A 25,507-nucleotide genomic window follows, 5' to 3' on the forward strand; every position below is an offset into this window, starting at 1 on the left:
GGGAATATTCCATCACACTCCTGACTTATGCCTTGTACAAGTGTGTGCACGGTGGCACAATGGTTAACACTGTTGCCACACAGCGCCAGGAACTCGGGTTTGATTCCATGTTCTCCCCATGTCCGCATGGGTTTTCTCCGGGTGCTCCGGTTTCCTCCCACAGTCCAATTATGTGCAGGGTAGATGGATTGGCCATCCTAAATGACCCCTTACTGTCCCAAAATGTGTAGGTTAACAGATTAGCAGGGTAAATGCGTGGGGCTACGAGGATAGGGCAGGGGGTGGACCTGGGTAGGATGCTCTTTTGGAGAGTTGGTGCAAACTCAATAGGCTGAATGGCCTCCTTCTGCAAAGTAGGGATTCTACAATTGTAGATGGTGGACAGGCTTTGGGAGTCAGAAGGTGAGTTATTCACCGCAGGATTCCGAGCTTCTGACCTGGTCTTGCAACCACTGCATTTATATGGCGAGTCCAGTTCAGTTACTGGTCAATGGTAACCCCCAGGATAGTGGGTGGGGGTTCAGTAATGGTAATGCTGAATGTCAAGAGGTGGTGGTTAGATCCTCTCTTGTTGGAGATGGTCATTGCCTGGCATTTGTGTGGTGCAAATGTTACTTGCCACTTGTCAGCCCAAGCCTGGATATTGTCCAGGTCTTGCTGCATTTGGACATGGACTGCTTCAGTATCCGAGGAGTCACGAATGGTGCTGAACATTGTGCAATCATCAGCGAACATCCCCACTTCTGACCTTCTGATGGAAGGAAGGTCATTGATGAAGCAACAATGACTACAAAAGCATTTCGTTGGCTGTTAAGTGCTTTGAGTCATTCTGAGGCCATGAAAGGCGCTATATAAATGAAAGTCTTTCATTATGTACTCTATTCCACCAACCCCCCATTGTAACATTGATTATTATGCCTGCATTGAATGTGCTGTGTAAGGCCATTTAGTTCCTCCCAGTCTATTCTGAGCATAACAGTAATATAAAAAAAATGAGGAAGCATGAAGGAGAAGTGAAGAAAAGCAGAATCAAAAGGAGAAATGTGTTTCCACTACCGATGAAATTGGCTCATGTCCTTGGTTTAATTTCTATGTGGAATCAGCTTTTGAAATGTGACCACAACTTCTTAAAAAAACTGAAATAAAAAGAGAAAAGGCTGAAAATAGCAGGTCAAGCAGTATCAGTAGAGATGGAAACAGAGTAAAAGCTTCACCAATGGCAAAAGTTAAACAGTGTTTAAGTTTGTACAGAGGGAGGGAAAGGGACAGGGAAGGATAGAAACCAAAGGAAAGATCTGCACCAAGGTGGAAGACAGGAGAGATGAAATGGCTAAAGGGTAGGGATTTCAATTTTTAAGACTTTAACCACTGGATACCTGCCCATTTTCTTTGGTTAAAATTTCCACATTAACTCTGTTCCCATCTCCACAGTCAAACCTGCTGAGTGTTTCCAACATTTTCTGTTTTTATTTCAGATTTCCAGCATTTTGCTTTTGTATTCTTGGAAAACAAGTCATTCACTGAAGTGAAACCAGTCCTTTCTCGGCCGAGTCTGTTTTGTACACATCTGGTAAAATGCTACGCAATCTGTACACTCCCTGCTCTCTTACCAATGGACCCAATTTCGGGAAAATTGTTCTGAGCATTGAAAAGATACATCAATTTGATGATTGTAAATTCACATGTTCTGGAGAGGAAGGGCAGCTTTTGTCATGAGGCTCACACATTTCTTTAATGTTGCACTGATCTAAGTTTAAGAGAAAAGGCCACAGATTTGATGCGATAGTCTTTCAGCTGAGGGTAAAAGCAAGATCATTTCACTGTATTTTGGGAAACACTCAGAGATTGTTCTGTTCTCTGGTTCCAGTAAGTTCAAAATAATCCAACTTTAAATTCAAAATGCAGGAGCTACATTGAGCGTATATATTGCTACTCTCCTTGTGGCTGTTATACTGACAGACTGATACATTATTACTTGGCACATATAGAGTCATAGGGCCTGATTTTACCATTTTGAGTCTAAGTGCCGAATCCCGGCGTCAAATAGATCCGCTCCCGGAATCCTCTTTCCAGCACGCCCATACATGTTTTGCCGGCTCCGGTCCGTTTTGCGGAGATCATCCTCTGGTCAGGGGAGGGGGTGGGGTGGAGGGGGAGGGGGCGTGGGAGGAGGAGGGGGGGTGGGAGGAGGAGTGGGGCAGGACCCAGATCATCCTCTGGTCGGGGGGGGGGGGGGGGGTTCCGCTGCCACTCTGCGGCCGATGGGTGGGGAGGGAGAGGGCAGGGGGATCCGCTGCCACTCTGCGGGCGATCCCTCCTCTCCACCGGAGGAACGAATCCCTCCTGCCGTGCGGCCATGCCATCCCACAAAACCTTCAGGATGAAGCGATTCCTCGCTAAGAAGATGAAGCAGAACCGGCTGATTCCACAGTGGAGCCGCATGAAAACCGGCTACAAGATCAGTACAAGTCCAAGAGGAGACACTGGAGAAGGACCAAGCTGGGCCTGTAAAGGGATACACCATCACTGGTACACTACCAGCCACAGATTACTCTTCCCTGCAGGGGCAAGAGAGCGGGAGAGATGGCTAAGTTCCGCACACATGAGGACGGCCTAAACCGGGATGTTGGATTTATGTCACATTATCAGTAACCCCCACAGCTTGCCTCCTGGACTTGCAGGCTATCCTGTCTGGAGACAATACACATCTCTTTAACCTGTGCTTAATGCTCCCTCCACCCACATTGTCTGTATCTTTAAGATCTGGCTGGCTGTAGGGATTTCCATTCTAATCAGTATTCTGTAACTTGATTTTTGTGTCTCTGTGCCCTGTTTGAGAGCACATTTCCACTCCATCTGACGAAGGAGCAGCGCTCCGAAAGCTAATGGTATTTGCTACCAAATAAACCTGTTGGACTTTAACCTGGTGTTGTTAAAACTCTTATTGAGTAGAAAGTTGCCAATGTTGCTCCGACTAGGCACCACAGGCTGTTGATTAAGAAGCAGATCCCTTGTCTTCCCCACTGTGCACGAGGGAAGACAATTCCACAAACTAACAACTGACTGAGAGAAGAAATTCCTCCTCATCTTCGACTAATATAGGGGTTGTCTTATGAAGAAAGATTGAGTAGGTTGGGCCTATATTCTATGGAGTTTAGAAGAATGAAAGGTGACCTTATTGAGGACATCAGATTCTGAGGTGGCTGGACAGGACAGATGCTGAGAGGATGTTTCCCCTTGAAGGCTTTATGTAGAACTAAGGGAACAGCATCTGTCCTGTCCAGCCACCTCAGAATCTGATATCCTCAATAAGGTCACCTTTCATTCTTCTAAACTCCATAGAATATAGGCCCAACCTACTCAATCTTTCTTCATAAGACAACCCCTTCATCCCATGGATCAGCCTAGTGAACCTTCTCTGACTTGCCTCCTACGCAAGTTTGTCCCTCATTAAGTAAGGAGATAGAAACTATCCACAATACTCTAGGTGCAGTCTCACCAGTGTCCTGTCCAGTGATAGCAAGATTTCCCTACTTTAATACTCCATCCTTCTTGTTTAAAAGCCCACATTTCATTTGCTATCCTAATTACTTGCTGTCCCACGTGCTAACTTTTCAAAGTTCCTGTACAATCCAGAACCCTCTGTACCTTAGCATTCTACAGTCTGTCTCCATTTAAACTCTAGCTGAGTGCCTTGCATCTTTAGCAAGTAATGTGACAGATGTTAAATTTGAAACACACTGGAGTCTAAAAGCTGAGGCTGAAGGCAGAAAGCATGCAGGGAAATAACCCTGTGGCTTCAAACCTGGGTTTCAGTACAGTGACTGCCTTTTCCTGCTAATGCAAATGAAATGTGGCAAAGCAGAGGAGGGAATTTTAACCACAGACTTTATTTACTCTGTAACACAAAGTTTAGTGTCCCAATACAGGATGCAGATTTCCCTCTCAGGAAATGGTGTCAGCTTTTACATATGCTTGGGTGCTTTGCTTCGAACTTCCCCCTTAATATTTAACATATTTCAGCCAGCTTCACTCAATCACACTTCCGCCTAATTTCTGTCAGGCCCTTTCCCTGTTCAAACTGACTGCATTAATATGGGAACTCCTCGTAATGGAGAAAGGTGACAGATGAATTAGAAGATGAAACACTGCTTCAATGTCTCAAAGAAAACAAAGAACAGTACAGCACAGGAACAGGCCCTTCGGCCCTCCAAGCCTGCACCGATCATGATGTCTGCCTAAACTAAAACCGTATGCACTCACTGAGTCCGTATCGTTCCATTCCCATCCTATTCATGTATTCGTCTAGTTGCCTTTTAAATCGTACCTGTACCCACCACCTCCCCGGACAGTGTGTTTCAGACATTCACCACCCTCTGTGTAAAAAACTTGTCTCGCGCAACTCCTCTAAACTTTCCCCATGCACCTTAAATCTATGTCCCCTAGTAATTGACTTTTCTACCCTAGGAAAGAACATCTGACTATCCACTCTGTCCATGCCAGTCATAATCTTGTAAACATCTATCAGGTCGCCCCTCAACCTTTGTCGTTCCAGTGAGAACAAACCGAGTTTATCCAACCTCTCCTTATAGCTAATACCCTCCAGACCAGGCAACATCCTGCTAAACGTCTTCTGTACCCTCTCCAAAGCATCCACATCCTTCTGGTAGTGTGGCGACCAGAATTATACACAATATTCCAAATGAGGCCGAACTAAGGTTCTATAAAGCTGCAGCCTGACCTCCGAATTTTATACTCAATGCCCCGACCGATGAAGGCAAGCATGTCATATGCTTTCTTGACTACATTATCCACCTGCGTCGCCACTTTCAGTGATCGGTGGGCATATAAGCCCAGATCTTTCTGCCTGTCAATATGCCTGAGGGTTCTACCATTTACTGTCTAATTCCTACATGCATTGGACTTTCCAAAATGCATTATCTCACACTTGTCCGGATTAAACTCTGCCATTTCTCCATCCAAGTCTCCAACCAGTCTATATTTTGTTGCATCCTCTGACAATCCTCTTCACTATCCGCAACTCCACCAATTTTTGTGTTGTCTGCAAGCTTACTAATCAGACCAAATCTCACATTGTGTTTAGTAATCAAAGCTCTCTCTACACTATTCCCATCCCATCAAACACTATCAACATCCTGGGAGTTACCATTGGCTGGAAACGTAACTGGAATGCCAAAAAATTGTTGTACCTACCAGAGCAGATCAGAGGCTAGGAAACCTGTCGCAAATAATTCACCTCCTGACTCCCCAAAGCCTGTCCACCATCAACAAGGCACAAGTCAGGAATGTGATGGAATACTCTCCTCATGCCTGGATGAGTACAACTCCAACAACACTCAAGAAGCTTGACATCATCCAGGACAAAGCAGCCCATTGATGGGCAGACCTTCCACAAACATTCAATTCTTTCACCACCAACAAACAGTAGCAGCAAGATGCACTGCAGGAACTCATAAAAGCTCTTTAGACAGCACCTTCCAAACCCACAACCACCACCATCTAGAAAGACAAAGGCAGCAGATATCTGGGAACACCACCATCTATAACATCCTTTCTATAATGTGGTGGCCAGAACTGCACACAGTACTCTATCTGTGGCCTAACAAGTGTTTTATACAGCTCCATTATAACCTCACTGCTCTTATATTCTATATCTCGGCTAATAAAGACAAGAATTCCATACGTTTTCTTAACCACCTTATTTATTTACCTGTCCTGCTGCTTCAGGGACAATGAACATGCACAGAATCCCTCTGGTCCTCTGTACTTCCTAGCATCCTAACATTCGTTATGTATTCCCTTGCCTCATTAATCCTCCCAAAATGCATCATTTCACACATTTCAGAGTTAAATTCCATTTGCCTCTGTTCTACCTATCTGACCAGCCCGTCGATATCACTCTGTAATCGAAGGCTTTCCTCCTCACTGTTTAATACACCTCCAATTTTCATGTAATCTGTGAATTTACTAATTATACCCCCCACATTCACAATTAAATCATTAATGTACTCTACATTACTTAACCTATGTATGTCTCTTTGCAGACTCTTATGTCCACAACTTTCCTTATCTTTGCGTCATATGCAAATTTTGCAACTGTATATTTGATCTCTTAACCCAAATTATTGATGTAAATTGTAAAAATTTGAAGCCCCAACATTGATCCCTGTGGCACTTCACTCATTGCATTTTCTCATTTTCTCTTTCCCAAACCCATGTTGACTATACTTGATTGCATTGAAGTTTCCAGGAGATCTGTATAATCTCCTCAATGATAGATTCTAGCAATTTCCCTATGACAGATGTTAGGTGAACAGGCCTGTAGTTTCCAGCTTTCTGTCTCCTTCCTTTCCTGAATGAAGTAGTCACATTTGCTATTTTCAAATTTTTAAAGACCTTTCCAGGGCCTATATAATTTTGGAAAATTAAAACCAATACATCAAACATCCCCACGGTAAATACAACATAGGGTTAGATACAGAGTAAAGCTCCCTCTACACTGTCCCCATCAAACACTCCCAGGACAGGTACAGCACGTGGTTAGATACAGAGTAAAGCTCCCTCTACACTGTCCCCCATCAAACACTCCCAGGACAGGTACAGCACATGGTTAGATACAGAGTAAAGCTCCCTCTACACTGTCCCCATCAAACACTCCCAGGACAGGTACAGCACATGGTTAGATACAGAGTAAAGCTCCCTCTACACTGTCCCCATCAAACACTCCCAGGACAGGTACAGCACGTGGTTAGATACAGAGTAAAGCTCCCTCTACACTGTCCCTCATCAAACACTCCCAGGACAGGTACAGCACATGGTTAGATACAGAGTAAAGCTCCCTCTACACTGTCCCCATCAAACACTCCCAGGACAGGTACAGCACGGGGTTAGATACAGAGTAAAGCTCCCTCTACACTGTCCCCATCAAACACTCCCAGGACAGGTACAGCACAGGGTTAGATACAGAGTAAAGCTCCCTCCACACTGTCCCCATCAAACACTCCCAGTGCAATGCTGAAAATTCTGCCCCATGACCTTTTTCTGTCTTCTCTTCATCCTTTAAGATGCTTTTTAAAAACCTATCTCTTTGACCAATGGCACTGCTGTGAAGATGTGGAGATGCCGGCATTGGACTGGGGTAAACACAGTAAGAAGTTTAACAACACCAGGTTAAAGTCCAACAGGTTTATGTGTGGCTTTTGCTACCAAATAAACCTGTTGGACTTTAACCTGGTGTTGTTAAACTTCTTACTGCTGTGAAGCACAAGGGGACATTTTACTCCATGAGGGGCGCTATATATAAATGCAAGATGTTGTTATAAAAAATGTAGATTTTCCTGCCCACGGCACTGACTGCCCTGTAAACCTGTGCCTTTTTGGGTTCAGTTGGTAAAACAAAGCTAAAGAATTTATTCAAATGTCGTTTCTTGTGGAAACCAAGTGGGAAGTTGGAGTTTTGAGCAGGTCTAAATTAGAAACTTTGCCCTAAGAAAAAATAACCAAAAAATCATTGCTATTTGATGAAGCATGAAACCGAAAAAGATAATTTTTAAAAATCCTACTGGGTTGCACTGGAAAGTAGAGCTTCTTTGGGGCAACATAAGTCTTTAAACCAAGACTCTCCTCACAGGCTCAAAGATCTTCTGGAATCTCAGAAATGTGGATCATCTCTCCTCTCTCAATCTTCTCTTCACAATCTAAAGGATTTGTAAATCTCAACCTGAAATTTCCTGACAGCCACATGATTAAACCCATCTTCCCCCCAACTGCTATCTCCCCTTGTGCTTTATTTTGTTGCCATCTGTCCAAAATGATGTTTTGTTTATCACACTATTGAGCAATATAGTGCTCAGTTGCTGGGAACGTAAGCCATACATCCCAATGGACTGATCCAATCAAACATCAGACATTTGTACAGCCCGCGCTCAACCAGCCTGCGCTCAACCAGCCTGCGCTCAACCAGCCTGCGCTCAACCAGCTGGCGCTCAACAACCAGTCCATGCTCAACAACCAGCCTACGCTCAACCGGCCTGCGCTCAACCGGCCCGCGGCTCAACCGGCCCACACTTGCAAGACCCCAATTAAGTGTCTGCTGTTAGATGTGATGCTGCGATTGGGCAGTGATTGCTGAACAATCCTGAGTGTGATAATTTCAAATAATCAGCAAGCTGATAACATCTCATTTACACTTGCTGGATGTGATATACATTTGCACACAGGGACACCTCTGCACACACATCAAATCAGTTCAAGAGGAGATGGTGGCACAGTGGTAATGTCACTGAGCCAGTAGTCACCAGGCCTAGGCTGATGGTCTAGGAACATGGGTTCAAATCTCAACACGGCAACTTGTGGAATTGAAATTCAATTAATTAATACATTTCCCGAATGTCCTTTAGGGAAGGAAATCGTTCACCCTTACCTGGTCTGGCCTATATGTGACTATAGACCCACAGCAATGTGGCTGTCTCTGAAATGGACCAGCAAGCCACTCAGTTCCAGGGCAATTAGAGATAGGCATCAAATGCTGACTCAGCAGTGACACCCATATCCCATGAACGAACAAAGCCTTACACCTTTTCTGAATTGCCCGAGAGCTTGGGGAGCCTATTGTTCCTTGTTACTTTCTCCATAGCAATGTTCTGGCCAATCAAAAATGACGAGCCAACCAATCAACACCCTTTTCTCCTTTAGTATAAATTGTTGTGAATATTTGAAATTTGGCATTCTTGCATTTGTCCTGATGAGTGCAAGAGAAAAAGCTTTGGCCACATTTCTCTCTTTTCAGCAAGTTTCAAGTTCTGTATTACCCAGCGACCATTGAATAGTTAATTGAAAGAGCCAGCACAGGTACAGTGGGCCACATAATAATCTTTACCAGGGTTTTCCAAACCTTTCAAACCAAGGTTTGGACAAACCAAGGTAGAACATACGAGGTAAATGGTAGGACACTGAAGAGTGCAGTAGAACAGAGGGATCTGGGAATACAGATACATAATTCCCTAAAAGTGGCGTCACAGTTAGATAGGGTCGTAAAGAGTGCTTTTGGTACATTGGCCTTTATAAATTAAAGTATTAAGTATAAGAGTTGGAATGTTATGGTGAGGTTGTATAAGACATTGGTGAGGCCGAATTTAGAGTATTGTGTGCAGTTTTGGTCACCTAATTACAGGAAGGATATTAATAAGGTTGAAAGAGTGCAGAGAGGGTTTACAAGGATGTTGCCAGGACTTGAGAAACTGAGTTACAGAGAAAGGTTGAATAGGTTAGGACTTTATTCCCTAGAGCGTAGAAGAATGAGGGGAGATTTGATAGAGGTGTATAAAATTATGATGGGTATAGATAGAGTGAATGCAAGAAATAAACTAGAGGACATGGGTTAAGGGTGAAGGGGGAAAAGTTTAAAGGGAATATTAGGGGGGGCTTCTTCACACAGAGAGTGGTGGGAGTGTGGAATGAGCTGCCAGATGAAGTGGTGAATGCGGGCTCACTTTTAACATTTAAGAAAAACTTGGACAGGTACATGGATGAGAGGGGTGTGGAGGGATATGGTCCAGGTGCAGGTCAGTGGGACTAGGCAGAAAAATGGTTCAGCACAGACAAGAAGGGCCAAAAGGCCTGTTTCTGTGCTGTAATGTTCTATGGTTCTATGGTTCTTTCCAGCCTTGGAACCCTTCTGACCACCAAAGAGTACTGATGGAATCCCGAGGAAACTTTCTGATTATATTGAAGAGTTAAACCACAAAAAATTGATTGCCTTTCACAACAGGTACAAATATACAAAAAAAAGTATTTTCTATTTCATATATGTACCAGGTCAAACATCAGTAAGGAAACCGCCTGCTGATTATCATGTACTGTCAGCTGGTGAGTCAGTACTCCTCCATGTGGAATACAACCCGGAAGAAGCACGGAGGGTGGCAAGGGCGCAGAATGTATTCTGGGTGGGGAATCTCAATGTGCATCACCAAGAGTGACTCAGTGATATCACCACAGACCAAGCTGGCCAAGTTCTATTTTATTTATTAGTGTCACAAGTAGGCTTACAATAGGCATGCTGGCACAGTGGTTAGCACTGCTGCCTCACAGTGCCAGGGACCTGGGTTCGATTCCTGGCTTGGATCACTGTTTGTGCGGAGTTTGCACATTCTCCCCGTGTCTGCATGGGTTTCCTCCGGGTGCTCCGGTTTCCTCCCACAGTCTGAAAGGGATGCTGGTTAGGTGCATTGACCCGAATAGGCCCCCAGGTGTTGGACTTGGGAATTTCTCAGTAACTTCATTGCAGTGTTAGTGTAAGCCTTACTTGTGAATAATAAATAAACTACAACTTTAACATTAAAGTTGAGGTTACTGTGTTGAAGTTACTGTGAAAATCCCCTAGTCACCACACTCCGCCGCCTGTTCGGGTACACTGAGGGAGAATTTAGCATGGTCAATTCACCTAACCAGCACGGGGAGAATGTGCAGACTCCACACAGACAGTGGCCCAAGCCGGGAATCGAACCAAGGTCCTTGGCGCTGTGAGGCGGCAGTGCTAACCACTGTGCCACTGTGCCACTCCTAAAGGACATAACTGCTAGACTTGGTCTATGGCAGGTGGTGAGGGAACCAACAAGAGTGAAAAACATACTTGACCTCATCCTCACCAACCTGCCTACCACAGATGAATCTGTCCATGACAGTATCGGTAAGAGTGACAACCACACAGTCCTTGTGGAGACAAAGTTCCACCTTCACATTGAGAATAACCTCCATCGTGTTGTGTAGCACTATCACCGTGCTAAATGGGACAATCTTCAAACAGATCTAGCAACTCTAGACTGGGCATTCATGAGGCGCTGTGGACCATCAGCAGCAGCAGAATTGTACTCCATCACAATCTGCAACCTTATGGCCCAGCATATCCCCCACTCTACCACTACCACAAAGCCAAGGGATCAATCCTGGTTCAATGGAGAGTGCAGGAGGGCATGCCAAAAGCAGCACCAGGCATACCTAAAAATGAGGTGTCAACCTGGTGAAGCTACAACACAGGACTACTTGCATGCCAAACAGTATAGGCAGCAAGTGATAGACAGAGCTAAGTGATTGCAACCAATGGATCAGATCTAAGCTTTGCAGTCCTGCCACATCCAGCTGTGAATGGTGCTGGATAATTAAACAACTCACTGGAGGAGGAGGCTTCACAAATATCACCATCCTCAATGATGGAGGAGCCCAGCACATCAATGTAAGAGATAAGGTTGAAGCATTCGCAACAATTTTCAGCCAGAATTGCCAAGTGGATGATCCATCTCAGCCTCCTCCGGAGGTCCCCAGCATCACAGTCTTCAGCCAATTTGATTCACTTCATGCGATATCAAGAAACGGTTGAAGGCACTGGATACTGCAAAGACTCTGATAATATTTTACCAGTTGTCCTGAAGACTTGTGCTCCAGAACTTGATGCACCCCTGGCCATGTTGTTCCTGTACAGCTACAACACTGGCATTTATCCAGCAATGAGGTATGGACAAATCCAACCCGGCCAATTACTACGCCATTAGCCTACTCTCGATCATCAGTAAAGTGATGGATGGAGTCATCAACAGAGCTATCAAGCAGCACTTGCAGAGCAATAACCTGCTCAGTGACGCCCAGTTTGGGTTTCGCCAGGGTCACTCAGCTCCTGACCTCATTACAGCCTTGGTTCAAACATGGACCAAAGAGCTGAACTCCCGAGGTGAGGTGAGAGTGACTGTTCTTAACATCAAGGCAGCATTTGATTGAATATGGCGTCAAGGAGCCCTAGCAAAACTAGAATCAATGGGAATCGGGGAAACTCTCCACTGATTTGATTTATTGTCACATGTATTTGTATACAGTGAAAAGTATTGTTTCTTGCGCGTTATGCAGACAAAGCATACCGTTCATAGAGAAGGAAACGAGGGAGTGCAGAATGTAGTGTTACAGTCATAGCTAGGGTGTAGAAAAAGATCAACTTAATGCGAGGTAGGTCTATTCAGAAGTCTGATGGCAGCAGGGAAGAAGCTGTTCTTGAGTCGGTTGGTACGTGATCTCAGACTTTTGTATCTTTTTCCCAATGTAAAAAGGTGGAAGAAAGTATGTCTAGGGCACATGGGATCCTTAATTATGCTGGAAGTCATAGACAGAGTTAATGGATGGGAGGCTGGTTTGCATGATGGATTGGGCTACATTCACGCCCTTTTGTTGTTCCTTGCGGTCTTGGGCAGAGCAGGAGCCATACCAAGCTGTGATACAACCAGAAAGAATGTTTTCTATGGTGCACCTGTAAAAGTTGGTGAGATTTGTAGCTGATATGCCAAATTTCCTTAGTCTTCTGAGCAAGTAGAGGCATTGGTGGGCTTTCTTAACTATAGTGTCCGAACGGGGGGAACCAGGATAGGTTGTTGGTGACCTGGACACCTAAACATGTGAGGCTTTCGACCATTTATACTTCGTCCCCATTGATGTAGACAGGGACATGTTCTCCTTTATGTTTCCTGAAGTCGATGACAATCTCCTTCATTTTGTTGACACTGAGGGAGAGATTATTGTTGCTGCACCAGTTCACCAGATTCTCCATGTCATTCCTGTACTCTGTCTCTGGTTGGGCAGTGTACTCTGTACACTGGTTGGACTCAGAGGTGGCATAAAGAAAGATGGTTGTGGTGGTTGGAGGTTGATCATCTCAGCTCCAGGACATCTCTGCAGGAGCCCCACAGGGTAGTGACCTTCCTCCCATCGTAAGGTCAGATGTGGGGGAGTTTACAGATGATTGCACAATGTTCAACACTATTCGCGACTCCTCAAATACTAAAGCAATTCATGCCCAATTTCATCACGACCTGGACAATATCCAGGATTGGACTGGCAAGTGGCAAGTAACACAAATGCCAGGCAATGACCATCTCCAACAAGAGAGAATCTAAGCATCACCCCTCGATATTCAATGGCATTACCATAGCTGAATCCCCACTATCAACATCCTGGGGGTTACCATTGACCAGAAACTGAACTGAACTAGCCATATAAATACTGTGGCTACTAATGCAGGTTAAAGGCTAGGAATCTTGCAGCGATAACTCACCCCAAAGCCTGTCCACCACCTACAAGTAACAAGTCAGGAACACAGTGACACGGTGGTTAACACAACTGTCTCACAGCGCTAGGGACCTGGGTTCGATTCCTGGCTTTGGTCACCGTCTGTGTGGAGTTTGCATGTTCTCCCGTATCTGCCTGGGTTTCCTCCGGGTGCTCCAGTTTCCTCCCACAGTCTGAAAGACGTGCTGGTTAGGTGCATTGGCCATGCTAAATTCTCCCTCAGTGAACCCGAACAGGCGCCGGAGTGTGGCGACTAGGGGTTTTTCACAGTAACTTCATTGCGGTATTAATGTAAGCCTACTTGTGACAATAATAAAATAAACTTAAACTAAACTTGCAGCTCCAACAACACTCAAGAAGCTCAACACCATCCAGGACAAAGCAGCCCGCTTGATTGGCACCCCTTCCACAAACATTCAATCGCTCCACCACTGACACACAGTAGCAGCAGTGTGAACCATCTACAAGATGCACTGCAGCAACTCACCAAGGTTCCTTAGGCAGCACCTTCCAAACCCACAACCCATCTAGAAGGACAAGAGCAGCAGATACCTGGGAATACCACCATCCTGACTTGGAAATATATTGCCGTCCCTTCACTTTCACTGGGTCAAAATCCTGGAACTCCCTCCCTAACAGCTCTGTGGGTGTACCTACACCTTAGGGCCTTCAGCAGTTCAAAAAGGCAGCTCACTATCACCTTCTGAAGGCAATTAAAGATGTGCAATAAATGCTGCCAAAGACACCCTAAAATGATTTTTTAAATGTTTCTAATTTAAAAGTCATCTTATTCAACAAATACCTTATTTTTGTCATGTTTAATGGGAGCAGCAATGCTGCATCTTTTGCTTTCAAATTTGCTTAATATTAGAAGTGCTGTCGGAATGCTGGATTCTCTTATCACACACACGCACAACCAGACTCATATCCAAAAGAAGCACACACAGACACACTCATTCTCTCGCACACATGCTCACCCCTCTCTCTCAAAGATACATACTCACACTTCCCTTCTCACACACACACTCATTCACCTATCACTCTGAGTGAATGATCCTCTGTACAGTATTACTCTTGGGCTGAGTGGCTGTCTGTAATCTATGGTTCTTTGTTCTCCTTGTGCCCTCAGCTGCCTCTCACTGTCCCCACCCCTGATTGGATCTATTTCATGATATGAAGTCCCACCTCCGAGAGTCCCACTTGTCAGAGTTTTTTCTCCCCAGTCTAGACTCTAACACCTTTCGAACACAGAAAGAAAATTGTTCCAAGAAATTGACCACAGCACAGTTTCCTTTTTCACCCTCGTGAAGTTTGTCTTGAGTTTTGATATTAATCTTCCCTTTCTGTAGACTCCAGGTTTGTGCTGGAAAGCCTGTCCTTCATCCCCAGTCCAGCCCACAGCCCTGCCTGCCCCAGAGGGATTGACTCTTTGACAGAGCCAGCCCTCCCAGCTCAGGCTGGTCAACTTGCTCGCATTCGGAAAGTATCAAACTGCCTATTGAGCAGTGACTCTCTGAATTCTGTTGTGTGTTATAGGTCATCACCCTGTCCACAGCGAGATACCAGGAATAATTCGCCAGAATGAGACGCTAATTAATTATCATCTCCTAAAGGTGCAATTTCTCTTATTCCAAAAATTACAAACCCAAATTCTTCACCCTTAGCCGCTTAAAAAATACACATAACCAGAGTCACCTCGACACTTGTCCAAGATTTGAATTATTACATTTCTTTTTTTAACAATTGTGAATTGTTTGTGCAGTTATTACTATCGCACCAGTAGCTGTCTCTGACGTAAAACCCTGTTTTTTCACTCCTCTCTTTAGCACTTCTCTCCTGCCTTTGTCACACAATCTCTGCACATTTCACAAGCAATCACACCAATAAACTAACGCTCTCACTGCTCTCATCCTGTGCAACTTGCAATTATTTATATCAACTTCTTCTATCCTTTGCATCTTATTCAAATACCTACTTTGAAAAACAGCAATTTTAAAAAATACAATAAATATTTGTCATAGAATCCTACAGTGCAGAAGGAGGTCATTTGGCCCATCGAGTCTGCACCAACCACAATCCCAACCAGGCCCTATCCCCACAACCCCATGCATTTACCCAGCTAGTCCCCCTGACACTAAGGGGTAATTTAGCATGGCCAATCCACCTAACCCGCACATCTTTGGACTTAGGGAGGAAACCGGAGCACCGGAGGAAACCCACGCAGACACGGGGAGAAGATGCAAACACCACACAGACAGTGACCCAAGCCGAGAATCAAACTCGGGTCCCTGGTGCTGTGAGACAGCAATGCTAACCACTGTGCCACCGTGCTGACCCAATCAAAATCAAAATTTATATTTTAATTCAGTTATTTTAAACTGCCTATTATATTTGACATTTCTTTTTATCATTCCTTTTTACCCGCTGGGTATTACACATGTACAATGACACTGAGACACACACACACATGGTGCGTACAGGCATGACTCCAGGATGGTCTGTTGCCTCCCTGGTGTCATGGTCAAGGATGTCACTGAATGGCTACAGAGCATCTTGTGGGAGGAGATTGAACAGCTACACTCATGCTGCATACTGGTACAAATGCTAGAAAGAGGAATGTGGACCTGCAGTCCGAATTTAGGAAGCTAGATAGGAAATTAGCATGCAAGACCTCAAATATAGTAACCTCCAGAGCACTCTTAGTACTCTATCCTAATGAGTATAGAAATAGGAAGTTAAAAAAGAATCAATACTTAGCTGGAAAGATGGTTATAGATCCTTGGGACATTGAGACCAGCTCTGGGAGTGATGGGACCTGAATGGGTTGCAGATGGCTCTGCGTTTTCCCCGAGCTGTTCGGGTGGGGTTGAAGTAACTTGGCAAGGGTGTTGAACCAAGAGGGATTATCAGAGAGAAGTACCAAGGTGCACAGAAAATTGGGAAATATAGATAGCACTAGAGTAGGAAGTAGAAAGTTATTATGTGGGGGTCAGAGTAAGGGAGAAAGTTATAAAGTCTAAATCATGGTTAATGTCCACGTGTGTGAATGCACAGATTGTGGTAAGTAAGACTGGTCAGTTACAACCACAGATTGCCTGTGGAAATATAACGCTGCGGTTATAACAGAGACCTGGCTCGAAGAAGGGCTGGACTAATTTAAATATCCCTGGATACAAGATGTTCAGCAAAGATAGGAAAAGAAGAAAAAGGGTAGGTGTTTCAGCAGTGATTGAGAACACTGCTGTGCTGGAGAAAGAGGACATCCCAAAGGGATCAAGGACAGAATCTACTTGGCTAGAACTAAGGACCAAAAAAGGTGCAATTACATTGCTTGGAGTAGTCTATAGGCCACCAAGTGGGGACTGTAAAGAGGAAATTGCAGGGAGTTGCAAGGATTATAATCTAGTTATAATAGGGGACTTTAATTATCCAAACATATACTAGAATAGTGGTAGTGTCAAAAACAGAGAGGGGCAAGAGCTCCTCGAGTGTGTTTAGGAAAATTTTCTGCCCAGTGTGTTTCAGTCCAACGAGAGGGCAAGCATTCCAGGCAACTGGTTCTTTGGCTCAGGTGGGCCAAATGGATCAAATATCAGTGGGGAACATTTAGGGGACGGTGATTGTTGTATTCTAAGGTTTAGGCTGACTATGGAAAAGGTCAAGGAACAATCCAGAGTAAAAACGATTAACTGAAGGAAAGACAACTTCAATGGGGTAAGAATGAATTGGAGTCAAAGTTTGGCAGGAAAAATGGTAGCTAAACAATGGGCTACCAAAAAGAAGAGATAGTTTGGGCACAGTTAATGTACATTCCCTCAAAAGAGAAAGACAGGGTAACAAGCAGAGCTCCCTGGATGACAAACGTTATCAAGATTAAGATGACGATAAAATAATGTACTTATGATAGATATCAGGTGGATAATACAATGGAGAACCAGGCTGAATATAGAATGTTCAAAGAACAAAGAACAATACAGCACAGGAACAGGCCCTTCGGCCCTCCAAGCCCGTGCCGCTCCCTGGTCCAAACTAGACCATTCTTTTGTATCCCTCCATTCCCACTCCGTTCATATGGCTGTCGAGATAAGTCTTAAGCGTTCCCAGTGTGTCCGCCTCCACCACCTTGCCTGGCAGCGCATTCCAGGCCCCCACCACCCTCTGTGTAAAATATGTCCGTCTGATATCTGTGTTAAACCTCCCCCTCTTCACCTTGAACCTATGACCCCTCGTGAACGTCACCACCGACCTGGGGAAAAGCTCCCCACCGTTCACCCTATCTATGCCTTTCATAATTTTATACACCTCTATTAAGTCTCTCCTCATCCTCCGTCTTTCCAGGGAGAACAACCCCAGTTTACCCAATCTCTCCTTATAACTAAGCCCCTCCATACCAGACAACATCCTGGTAAACCTCCTCTGTACTCTCTCCAAAGCCTCCACGTCCTTCTGGTAGTGTGGCGACCAGAACTGGACGCAGTATTCCAAATGAGGGAAAGTAAGGAAGCTAACTAGAGAAGTAAAGAGGGAGTACAAGAAGAGACTGGTAGCTAACAGAAAAAGGAATTCCAAAGCCTTCGATAAGCATCTTAGTAGTTTAAAAGTTGATAAAAGATGTGGATTCAATCAGGGACCAAAAATGGGATTTATGCATAGAGGCAGGGGGAATAGGGGCTCTTTGTGTTATTTTAACCCACTCTGATCTTGCTGCTTTCCCTTTAATATCGTTACTAAGGAAGAAGATGCTATCCAGGTCATGGTGGAAGAGATGGTAATTAATACACGAAAAGGGTTGAAAATTGATGAGGAAGTATTGGACATGCTGTCTATACCTAAAGTTGATAAGGAACCAGGAGCTGATGAGATTCAAAAATCTTTTTCGAATACGTGTGAAGATAAGCCCAGCAAGGACAGTTTAAGTTTAAGTTTATTTATTAGTGTCACATGTGCCATTAGTGTTATATTAACACTGCAATGAAGTTACTGTAAAAATCCCCTAGTCGCCACACTCAAGCACCTGTTCGGGTACACTGAGGGAGAATTTAGCATGGCCAATGCACCTAACCAACACATCTTTTAGACTGTGGGAGGAAACCAGTGCCTGAAACCCATGCAGACACGGGGAGAACATGCAAACTCCACACAGACAGTGACCCAAGCCGGGACTTGAACCCAGATCCCTGGAGCTGTGAGGCAGCAGTGCTAACCACTGTGCCACCATGCCACCCAGGACAGTTTAACTTCAGTGGTGGTGGAACTTCCAGAAACAATAATTCAGAACACGGTTCATGGTCACAAAGACAAACATGGGTTAATTAAGGAAAGCTAGCATAGAATTGTTGAGAGAGTATTATGTTTAATGAACTTGTTCGAGTTTTTTTGAAGAGCTAACTGACAGGGTTGATGAGGGCAATGCTGTTGATGTGGTGTACATGGAGTTCCAAAAGGCATTTAATACTGCATCACACAACAGACTTATGAGAAACGTTATTTGGCGGAGTGGCAGAAATAAGAGAGTAGTGATTAATGGAAGTTTTTTGGATTGGAAGAAGCTTTGTAGTGGAGTTCCACAGGGATCAGTGTTGGGAGTCTTGCTCTTCCTAATATATATTAATGATGTGGAGCTTGGTTTAGAGGACACAATTTCAAAATTTGTGGATGATACAAAACTTGAAAGCCTTGTGAAATGTTTAAAAGTTTATTTATTAGTGTCACAAGTAAGTTTACATTAATACTGCAATGAAGTTACTGTGAAAATCTTCTAGTGTGAGGAGGATAGATATTGGTGACAATAAAACAAAAGGTATCCGGGGCTTTATTCAGGTTTAAAAGCAGGCTGCACTATTCAGCGGGCAGCATTGTAGCAGGCAGCGGAGTGAGCAGGGAGCAGAGTGGGAGCTGAAGGGCTTTGGCTTAATGGGCTTTGGCGTAAACAGGCAGAGGCAGGGTAGGTTCTGTTCTTCATTCTTCCAGTAATTTAAAGAAAGGGGTAATTATGAGTGGGAGGCCAGTTTGTTGCTGTCAGTGTCGGATGTGGGAGTTCATGGAGTCGCCTAGCCTCCCGGAAGTCCATATCTGCACCAGGTGCGTTGAACTGCAACTCCTGAGAGACCGCATTAGGGAACTGGAGCTGTGGCTCGATGACCTTAGTCTAATCAGGGAAAATGAGAAGTTAATAGAGAGAAGTTACAGGCAGGTCGTCACACCAGGGCCACTAGAGGAAGGCACGTGGGTCACGGTTAGGAAGGGTAAAGGTCATGTACCAGAGAGTACCCTGGTGGTTGTCCCCCTTAACAGTAAGGGATGGGTGTCAGACAGGAGAGAGGAGGGGAGAGAGCAGTCAGTGATGGGATCCCCTGTGGTTGTCCCCCTCCAAAATAAGTATACTGTTTTGGATACTGTGGGGGGGGGGGGGGGGGGGGGGGGGAGGGAATGCCCCTCCAGGGGTAAGACACGGTGACCAGGTCACTGGCACGGAATCGGGCTCTGTGGCTCAGAAGGGAAAGAGGGGGACTAGGAGAGCAATAGTAGTGGGAGATGCAATAGTTAGAGGCACAGACAGTGGTTCTGTGGGCGCGAACGAGACTCCAGGATGGTAGTCTGCCTCCCTGGTGCCGGGGCCCTGGATGTCTCTGAGCGGGTAGGAAGCATCCTAAAAGGGGCGGGTAACCAGACGGACGTCATTGTCCACATTGGTGCAAATGACGTAGGCAGAAAGAGCAGGGAGGTCCTGTGAGAGCAATTCAGGGAGTTGGGTAGTAGGCTAAAAAGCAAGAGCTCTAGGGTAGCGATCTCTGGACTATTCCCAGTGCCACAAGCTAGTGAGGCTAGGAACAGGGAGATTGTACAGCTGAACGCGTGGCTAAAGGACTGGTGCAGGAGGGAGGGTTTCAAATTCGTGGATCACTGGGAAGTCTTCAAGAGAGGATGGCACCTGTACAAGAAGGACGGGTTACACCTAAACTGGAGGGCATGAATATCCTAGCTGGGAGTTTTGCTAGTGTGGTTCGGGCGGGTTTAAACTAATGTGGCAGGGGGGTGGGGATCAGAACAATAGGTCAATAAGCATAGAGGCTGGGGGCGAGGTTGGGGCCAGGACAAGGCTATCTAAGAGGAAGAGCATTCTGGGGGAGGATGACCTCAGTGGGCCTGGAGGTCTGGAGTGCATCTGCTTCAATGCAAGGAGTGTCACGGGCAAGACAGACGAGCTTAGAGCCTTAATGGTTACGCGGAACTTGGATGTGGTTGCAGTGACGGAGACTTGGTTAAAAGAAGGACAGGACTGGCAGCTGAATATGCCGGGGTATAAGTGTTTTAGGCGAGACAGAGAAGGGGCTAGGAGAGGTGGGGGAGTAGCAATGCTGGTTAGGGAGCATATTACAGCGGTACAGAGGGTGGACAATTTGGAAGGGTCAGGTAACGAGTCACTGTGGGTGGAGCTCAGAAACAGGAAGGGCGCAGTCACTATGCTGGGGGTATACTACAGGCCTCCCAACAGCCCGCGGGAAGTTGAGGAATGGATATTAAGGAGATTCTGGACAGGTGCAGAAAAAATAGGGTTGTTGCAGTGGGAGACTTTAATTTCCCTTGTATAGACTGGAAATCGCTTAGGGCTGGGGGCCTGGACGGGGAAGAATTTATAAAATGCGTACAGGAAGGTTCTTTGGAACAATATGTTGACAGTCCAACTAGAGAGGGGGCTATACTGGACCTAGTACTGGGGAATGAGCCCGGTCAGGTCATCAAAGTTTCAGTGGGGGAACATGTGGCAAATAATGACCACAATTCTGTAAACTTTAGGATAGTAATGGAAAAAGATGAGTGTTGTCCTATGGGTAAGGTGCTGAATTGGGGGAAGGTTAACTACAGCCAGATTAGGCAGGATTTGGTGGCTGTTGATTGGGAGAGGCTGTTCGAGGGTAAATCCACATCTGGCATGTGGGAGTCTTTTAAGGAGCAGTTGATAGGACTGCAGGACAGGCATGTGCCTGTAAAGAGGAAGGATAGGAAAGGTAGGATTTGGGAGCCGTGGATAACCAGTGAAATTGTGGGTCTAATCAAAAAGAAAAAAGAGGCATACATGAGGTCCAGGCAGCTAAAAGCAGATGGAGCACTGGAGGAATACAGAGAAAGTAGGAAAGTAGGGAGTTAGAAGGGCAAAAAAGGGGTCACGAAATGTCCTTGGCAGACAGGATTAAGGAGAATCCTAAGGCATTTTATACATACGTTAGGAACAAGGGGGTTGTTAGGGAAAGAATCGGACCTCTCAGGGACAAAGGAGGGGAATTATGCTTAGAACCAAAGGAAGTAGGAGAGATCCTAAACGAATACTTTGCATCAGTATTCACAAAGGAGAGGGACATGTTGACTGGTAGTGCCTCAGAGAGATGTGTTCACCCGTTAGAAAAGATCTCAATTACAAGGGAGGAAGTGTTAGGTTTTTTAGGAAACATTAAGACAGAAAAATCCCCAGGGCCAGATGGCATCTATCCTAGACTCCTCAGGGAGGCAAGAGATGAAATTGCTGGGCCTCTAACAGAAATCTTTGTCTCTTCACTGGACACAGGTGAGGTCCCAGAGGATTGGAGGATAGCAAATGTGGTCCCGTTATTTAAGAAGGGTAGCAAGGATAACCTGGGTATTTATAGGCCGGTGTGCTTGACGTCCGTGGTAGGGAAATTGTTGGAGAAGATTCTTAGAGATAGGATATATGCGCATTTAGAACTGAATAATTTCATTAGCGATAGCATGGTTTTGTACGAGGAAGGTCATGCCTCACAAATTTGGTTGAGTTTTTTGAGGAGGTGACAAAAATGATTGACGAGGGAAGGGCCGTGGATGTCGTCTATATGGATTTTAGTAAAGCATTTGACAACGTCCCTCATGGCAGGCTGGTGCAAAAGGTTAAATCTCACGGGATAAAAGGTGAGCTAGCTAGATGGGTGGAGAACTGGCTTAGCCATAGAAGACAGAGGGTAACAGTGGAGGGGTCTTTTTCCGGTTGGAGGTCTGTGGCTCGTGGTATTCCACAGGGCTCTGTACTGGGACCTCTGCTGTTTGTGATATATATAAATGATTTGGAGGAAGATGTAGCTGGTGTGATCAGTAAGTTTGTGGTTGACATGAAGATTGCTAGAGTTGCGGATAGTGATGAACATTGTCAGAGAATGCAGCAGGATATAGATAGGCTGGAACATTGGGCGGAGAAATGGCAGATGGAATTTAATCCAGATAAATGCAAAGTGATGCATTTCGGTAGATCTAATGTAAGGTGGAGCTATACAATAAATGGCAGAACCATCAGGAGTATAGACACACAGAGGGACCTGGGTGTACAAGTCCACAGATTCTTAAAGGTGGCAGCACAGGTGGAGAGGGTGGTGAAGAAGGCATATGGCATGCTTGCCTTTATTGGATGGGGCATAGAATATAAAAGTTGGCATATGATGTTGCAGCTGTATAGAACGTTGGTTAGGCCACATTTGGAATACTGCGTCCAGTTCTGGTTGCCACACTAGCAGAAGGACATGGAGGCTTTGGAGAGAGTACAGAAAAGGTTTACCAGGATGTTGCCTGGTATGGAGGGTCTTAGCTATGAGGAGAGATTGGGTAAACTGGGGTTGTTCTCCCTGCAAAGACGGAGGATGAGGGGTGACCTAATAGAGATGTATAAAATCATGAAGGGTATAGATAGGGTGAACAGTGGGAAGCTTTTTCCCAGGTTGGAGGTGACGAATACAAGGGGTCACGGGTTCAAGGTGAGGAGGGCAAGGTTCAACACAGATGTCAGGGGGATGTATTTTACACAGAGGGTGGTGGGGGCCTGGAATGCACTGCCAAGCAAGGTGATTGAGGCGGACATGCTGGGATCGTTTAAGGCTTATCTAGACAGCCCCATGAACAGACTGGGAATAGAGGGATACAAACGAATGGTCTAGTTGGGCACATGAGCGGCGCAGGCTTGGAGGGCCGAAGGGCCTGTTCCTGTGCTGTATTGTTCTTTGTTCTAATACAGGCACAGTGCACAAAAGCAGGAAAGATATGCTGAACTTGGATAAGTCACTACTTCAGTCCCAATGGAGTTCTGGGTGGCACACTTTAGGAAGGATGTGACGGCATTTGAGAGAGTACAGAAAAGATTCAAGAGAATGTTTCCAGGAATCAGACACTTCAGTTACGAAGACAGATTGGAGAAATTGAGACTGTTTCCTTTGGAGATAAGGTTCAAAGGAGATTTGATAGAGGTAATCCAAATCATGAGGGGTCTGGACAGAGGGATAAACTCTTCCCATTCATGAATGGTTCAAAAACAAGAGGGCACAGATTTAACCTTGTACCAACATACAAATTAAGATCAGGAGTTGGATCCTTGGCCTATCAAGCCTGCTCTGCCACTCACTAAGATCATGGCTGATCTTATTATTTAATTGGCAGCAGTCCAGAGAAGGTTCACAAGGATGATCCCCGGTATGGAGGGATTGTCTTATGAAGAAAGGTTAAACAGGTTGGGTCTCTACTCATTGGAATGTAGAAGAACGAGAGGTGACCTCATTGAAACATAGAGGATTCTGAAGGGGCTTGACAGGGTAAATGCTGAGAGGATGTTTCCCCTCGTGGGAGAGTCTAGGACCAGAGGACAGAGTCTCAGAATAAAGAGGGACCAGTTTAAGACTGAAATGAGGAGAAATTTCTTCTCTCAGAGGGTTGTTCATCTTTGGAACTCCTTGTCACAGGGAGCTGTGGGGGCAGAGTGCTTGTGTATATTTAAGGCTGAGATAGATTGTTGATCTGTAAGGGAATCAAGGGTTACGGGGAAAGGGCAGAAAAGTGGATGTGAGGAATGTTGGAGCAGCCATGATCCTATTGAATGGCAGAACAGGCTTGAGGGGCTGAATGGCCTACTCTTGTTCCTATTTCTTCTGGTCTTAGAATGGGCTTAGATACAGACTAAAGCTCCCACGACACTGTCCCCATTAAACACCCACTGGACAGGTAAAACATGGGGTTAGATACAGAGTGAAGCATCCTCTACACTATCCCATTAAATACTCCCAGGATAGGTACAGCAGGGGGTTAGATACAGAGTAAAGCTCCTGCTACACTGTCCCCATCAAACACTCCCAGGACAGGCACAGCACAGTGTTAGACACAGAGTAAAGCTCCCTCTATACTGTCTATACTGACAAAGCCCCAGGGCCTGATGGCATCTATCCTCGACTGCTCAGGGAGACGAGAGATGAAATTGCTGGGCCTCTGACGGAAATCTTTGTCGCTTCTTTGGACATGGGTGAGGTCCCTGAGGTTGGAGGATAGTGAATGTGGTCCCATTGTTTAAGAAGGGTAGCAGGGATAACCCAGGAAATTATAGGCCAGTGAGCTTGACGTCCGTGGTAGGGAAGTTGTTGGAGAGGATTCTTAGAGACAGGATGTATGTGCATTTAGAACAGAACAATCTCATTAGTGACAGACAGCATGGTTTTGTAAGAGGGAGGTCGTGCCTTACAAATTTGGTGGAGTTTTTTGAGGAAGTGACAAAAATGGTTGATGAAGGAAGGGCCGTGGATGTCGTCTATATGGATTTCAGTAAGGCATTTGACAAAGTCCCACATGGCAGTTTGGTTAAGAAGGTTAAGGCTCATGGGATACAAGGAGAAGTGGCTAGATGGGTGGAGAACTGGCTTGGCCATAGAAGACAGAGGGTAGTGGTCGAAGGGTCTTTTTCCGGCTGGAGGTCTGTGACCAGTGGTGTTCCGCAGGGCTCTGTACTGGGGCCTCTGCTATTTGTGATATATATAAATGATTTGGAAGAAGGTGTAACTGGTGTAATCAGCAAGTTTGCGGATGACACGAAGATGGCTGGACTTGCGGATAGCGAAGAGCATTGTCAGGCAATACAGCAGGATATAGATAGGCTGGAAAATTGGGCGGAGAGGTGGCAGATGGAGTTTAATCCGGATAAATGCGAAGTGATGCATTTTGGAAGAAATAATGTAGGGAGGAGTTATACAATAAATGGCAGAGTCATCAGGAGTATAGAAACACAGAGGGACCTAGGTGTGCAAGTCCACAAATCCTTGAAGGTGGCAACACAGGTGGAGAAGGTGGTGAAGAAGGCATATGGTATGCTTGCCTTTATAGGACGGGGTATAGAGTATAAAAGCTGGAGTCTGATGATGCAGCTGTATAGAACGCTGGTTAGGCCACATTTGGAGTACTGTGTCCAGTTCTGGTCGCTGCACTACCAGAAGGACGTGGAGGCGTTAGAGAGAGTGCAGAGAAGGTTTACCAGGATGTTGCCTGGAATGGAGGGTCTTAGCTATGAGGAGAGATTGGGTAAACTGGGGTTGTTCTCCCTGGAAAGACGGAGAATGAGGGGAGATCTAAT

At 45.4% G+C, this 25,507-nt stretch overlaps 1 protein-coding gene across 8 annotated transcripts in view; it reads right to left on the reverse strand.

The window, feature by feature from the left end:
* LOC144495199 (FYN-binding protein 1-like) overlaps positions 1–25,507 on the reverse strand; it is a 232,892-nt gene that overhangs the window by 90,736 nt on the left and 116,649 nt on the right. The window lies entirely within an intron of this gene.

This window comes from Mustelus asterias, chromosome 6, assembly GCF_964213995.1.
Source record: "Mustelus asterias chromosome 6, sMusAst1.hap1.1, whole genome shotgun sequence".
Taxonomy (NCBI): domain Eukaryota; kingdom Metazoa; phylum Chordata; class Chondrichthyes; order Carcharhiniformes; family Triakidae; genus Mustelus; species Mustelus asterias.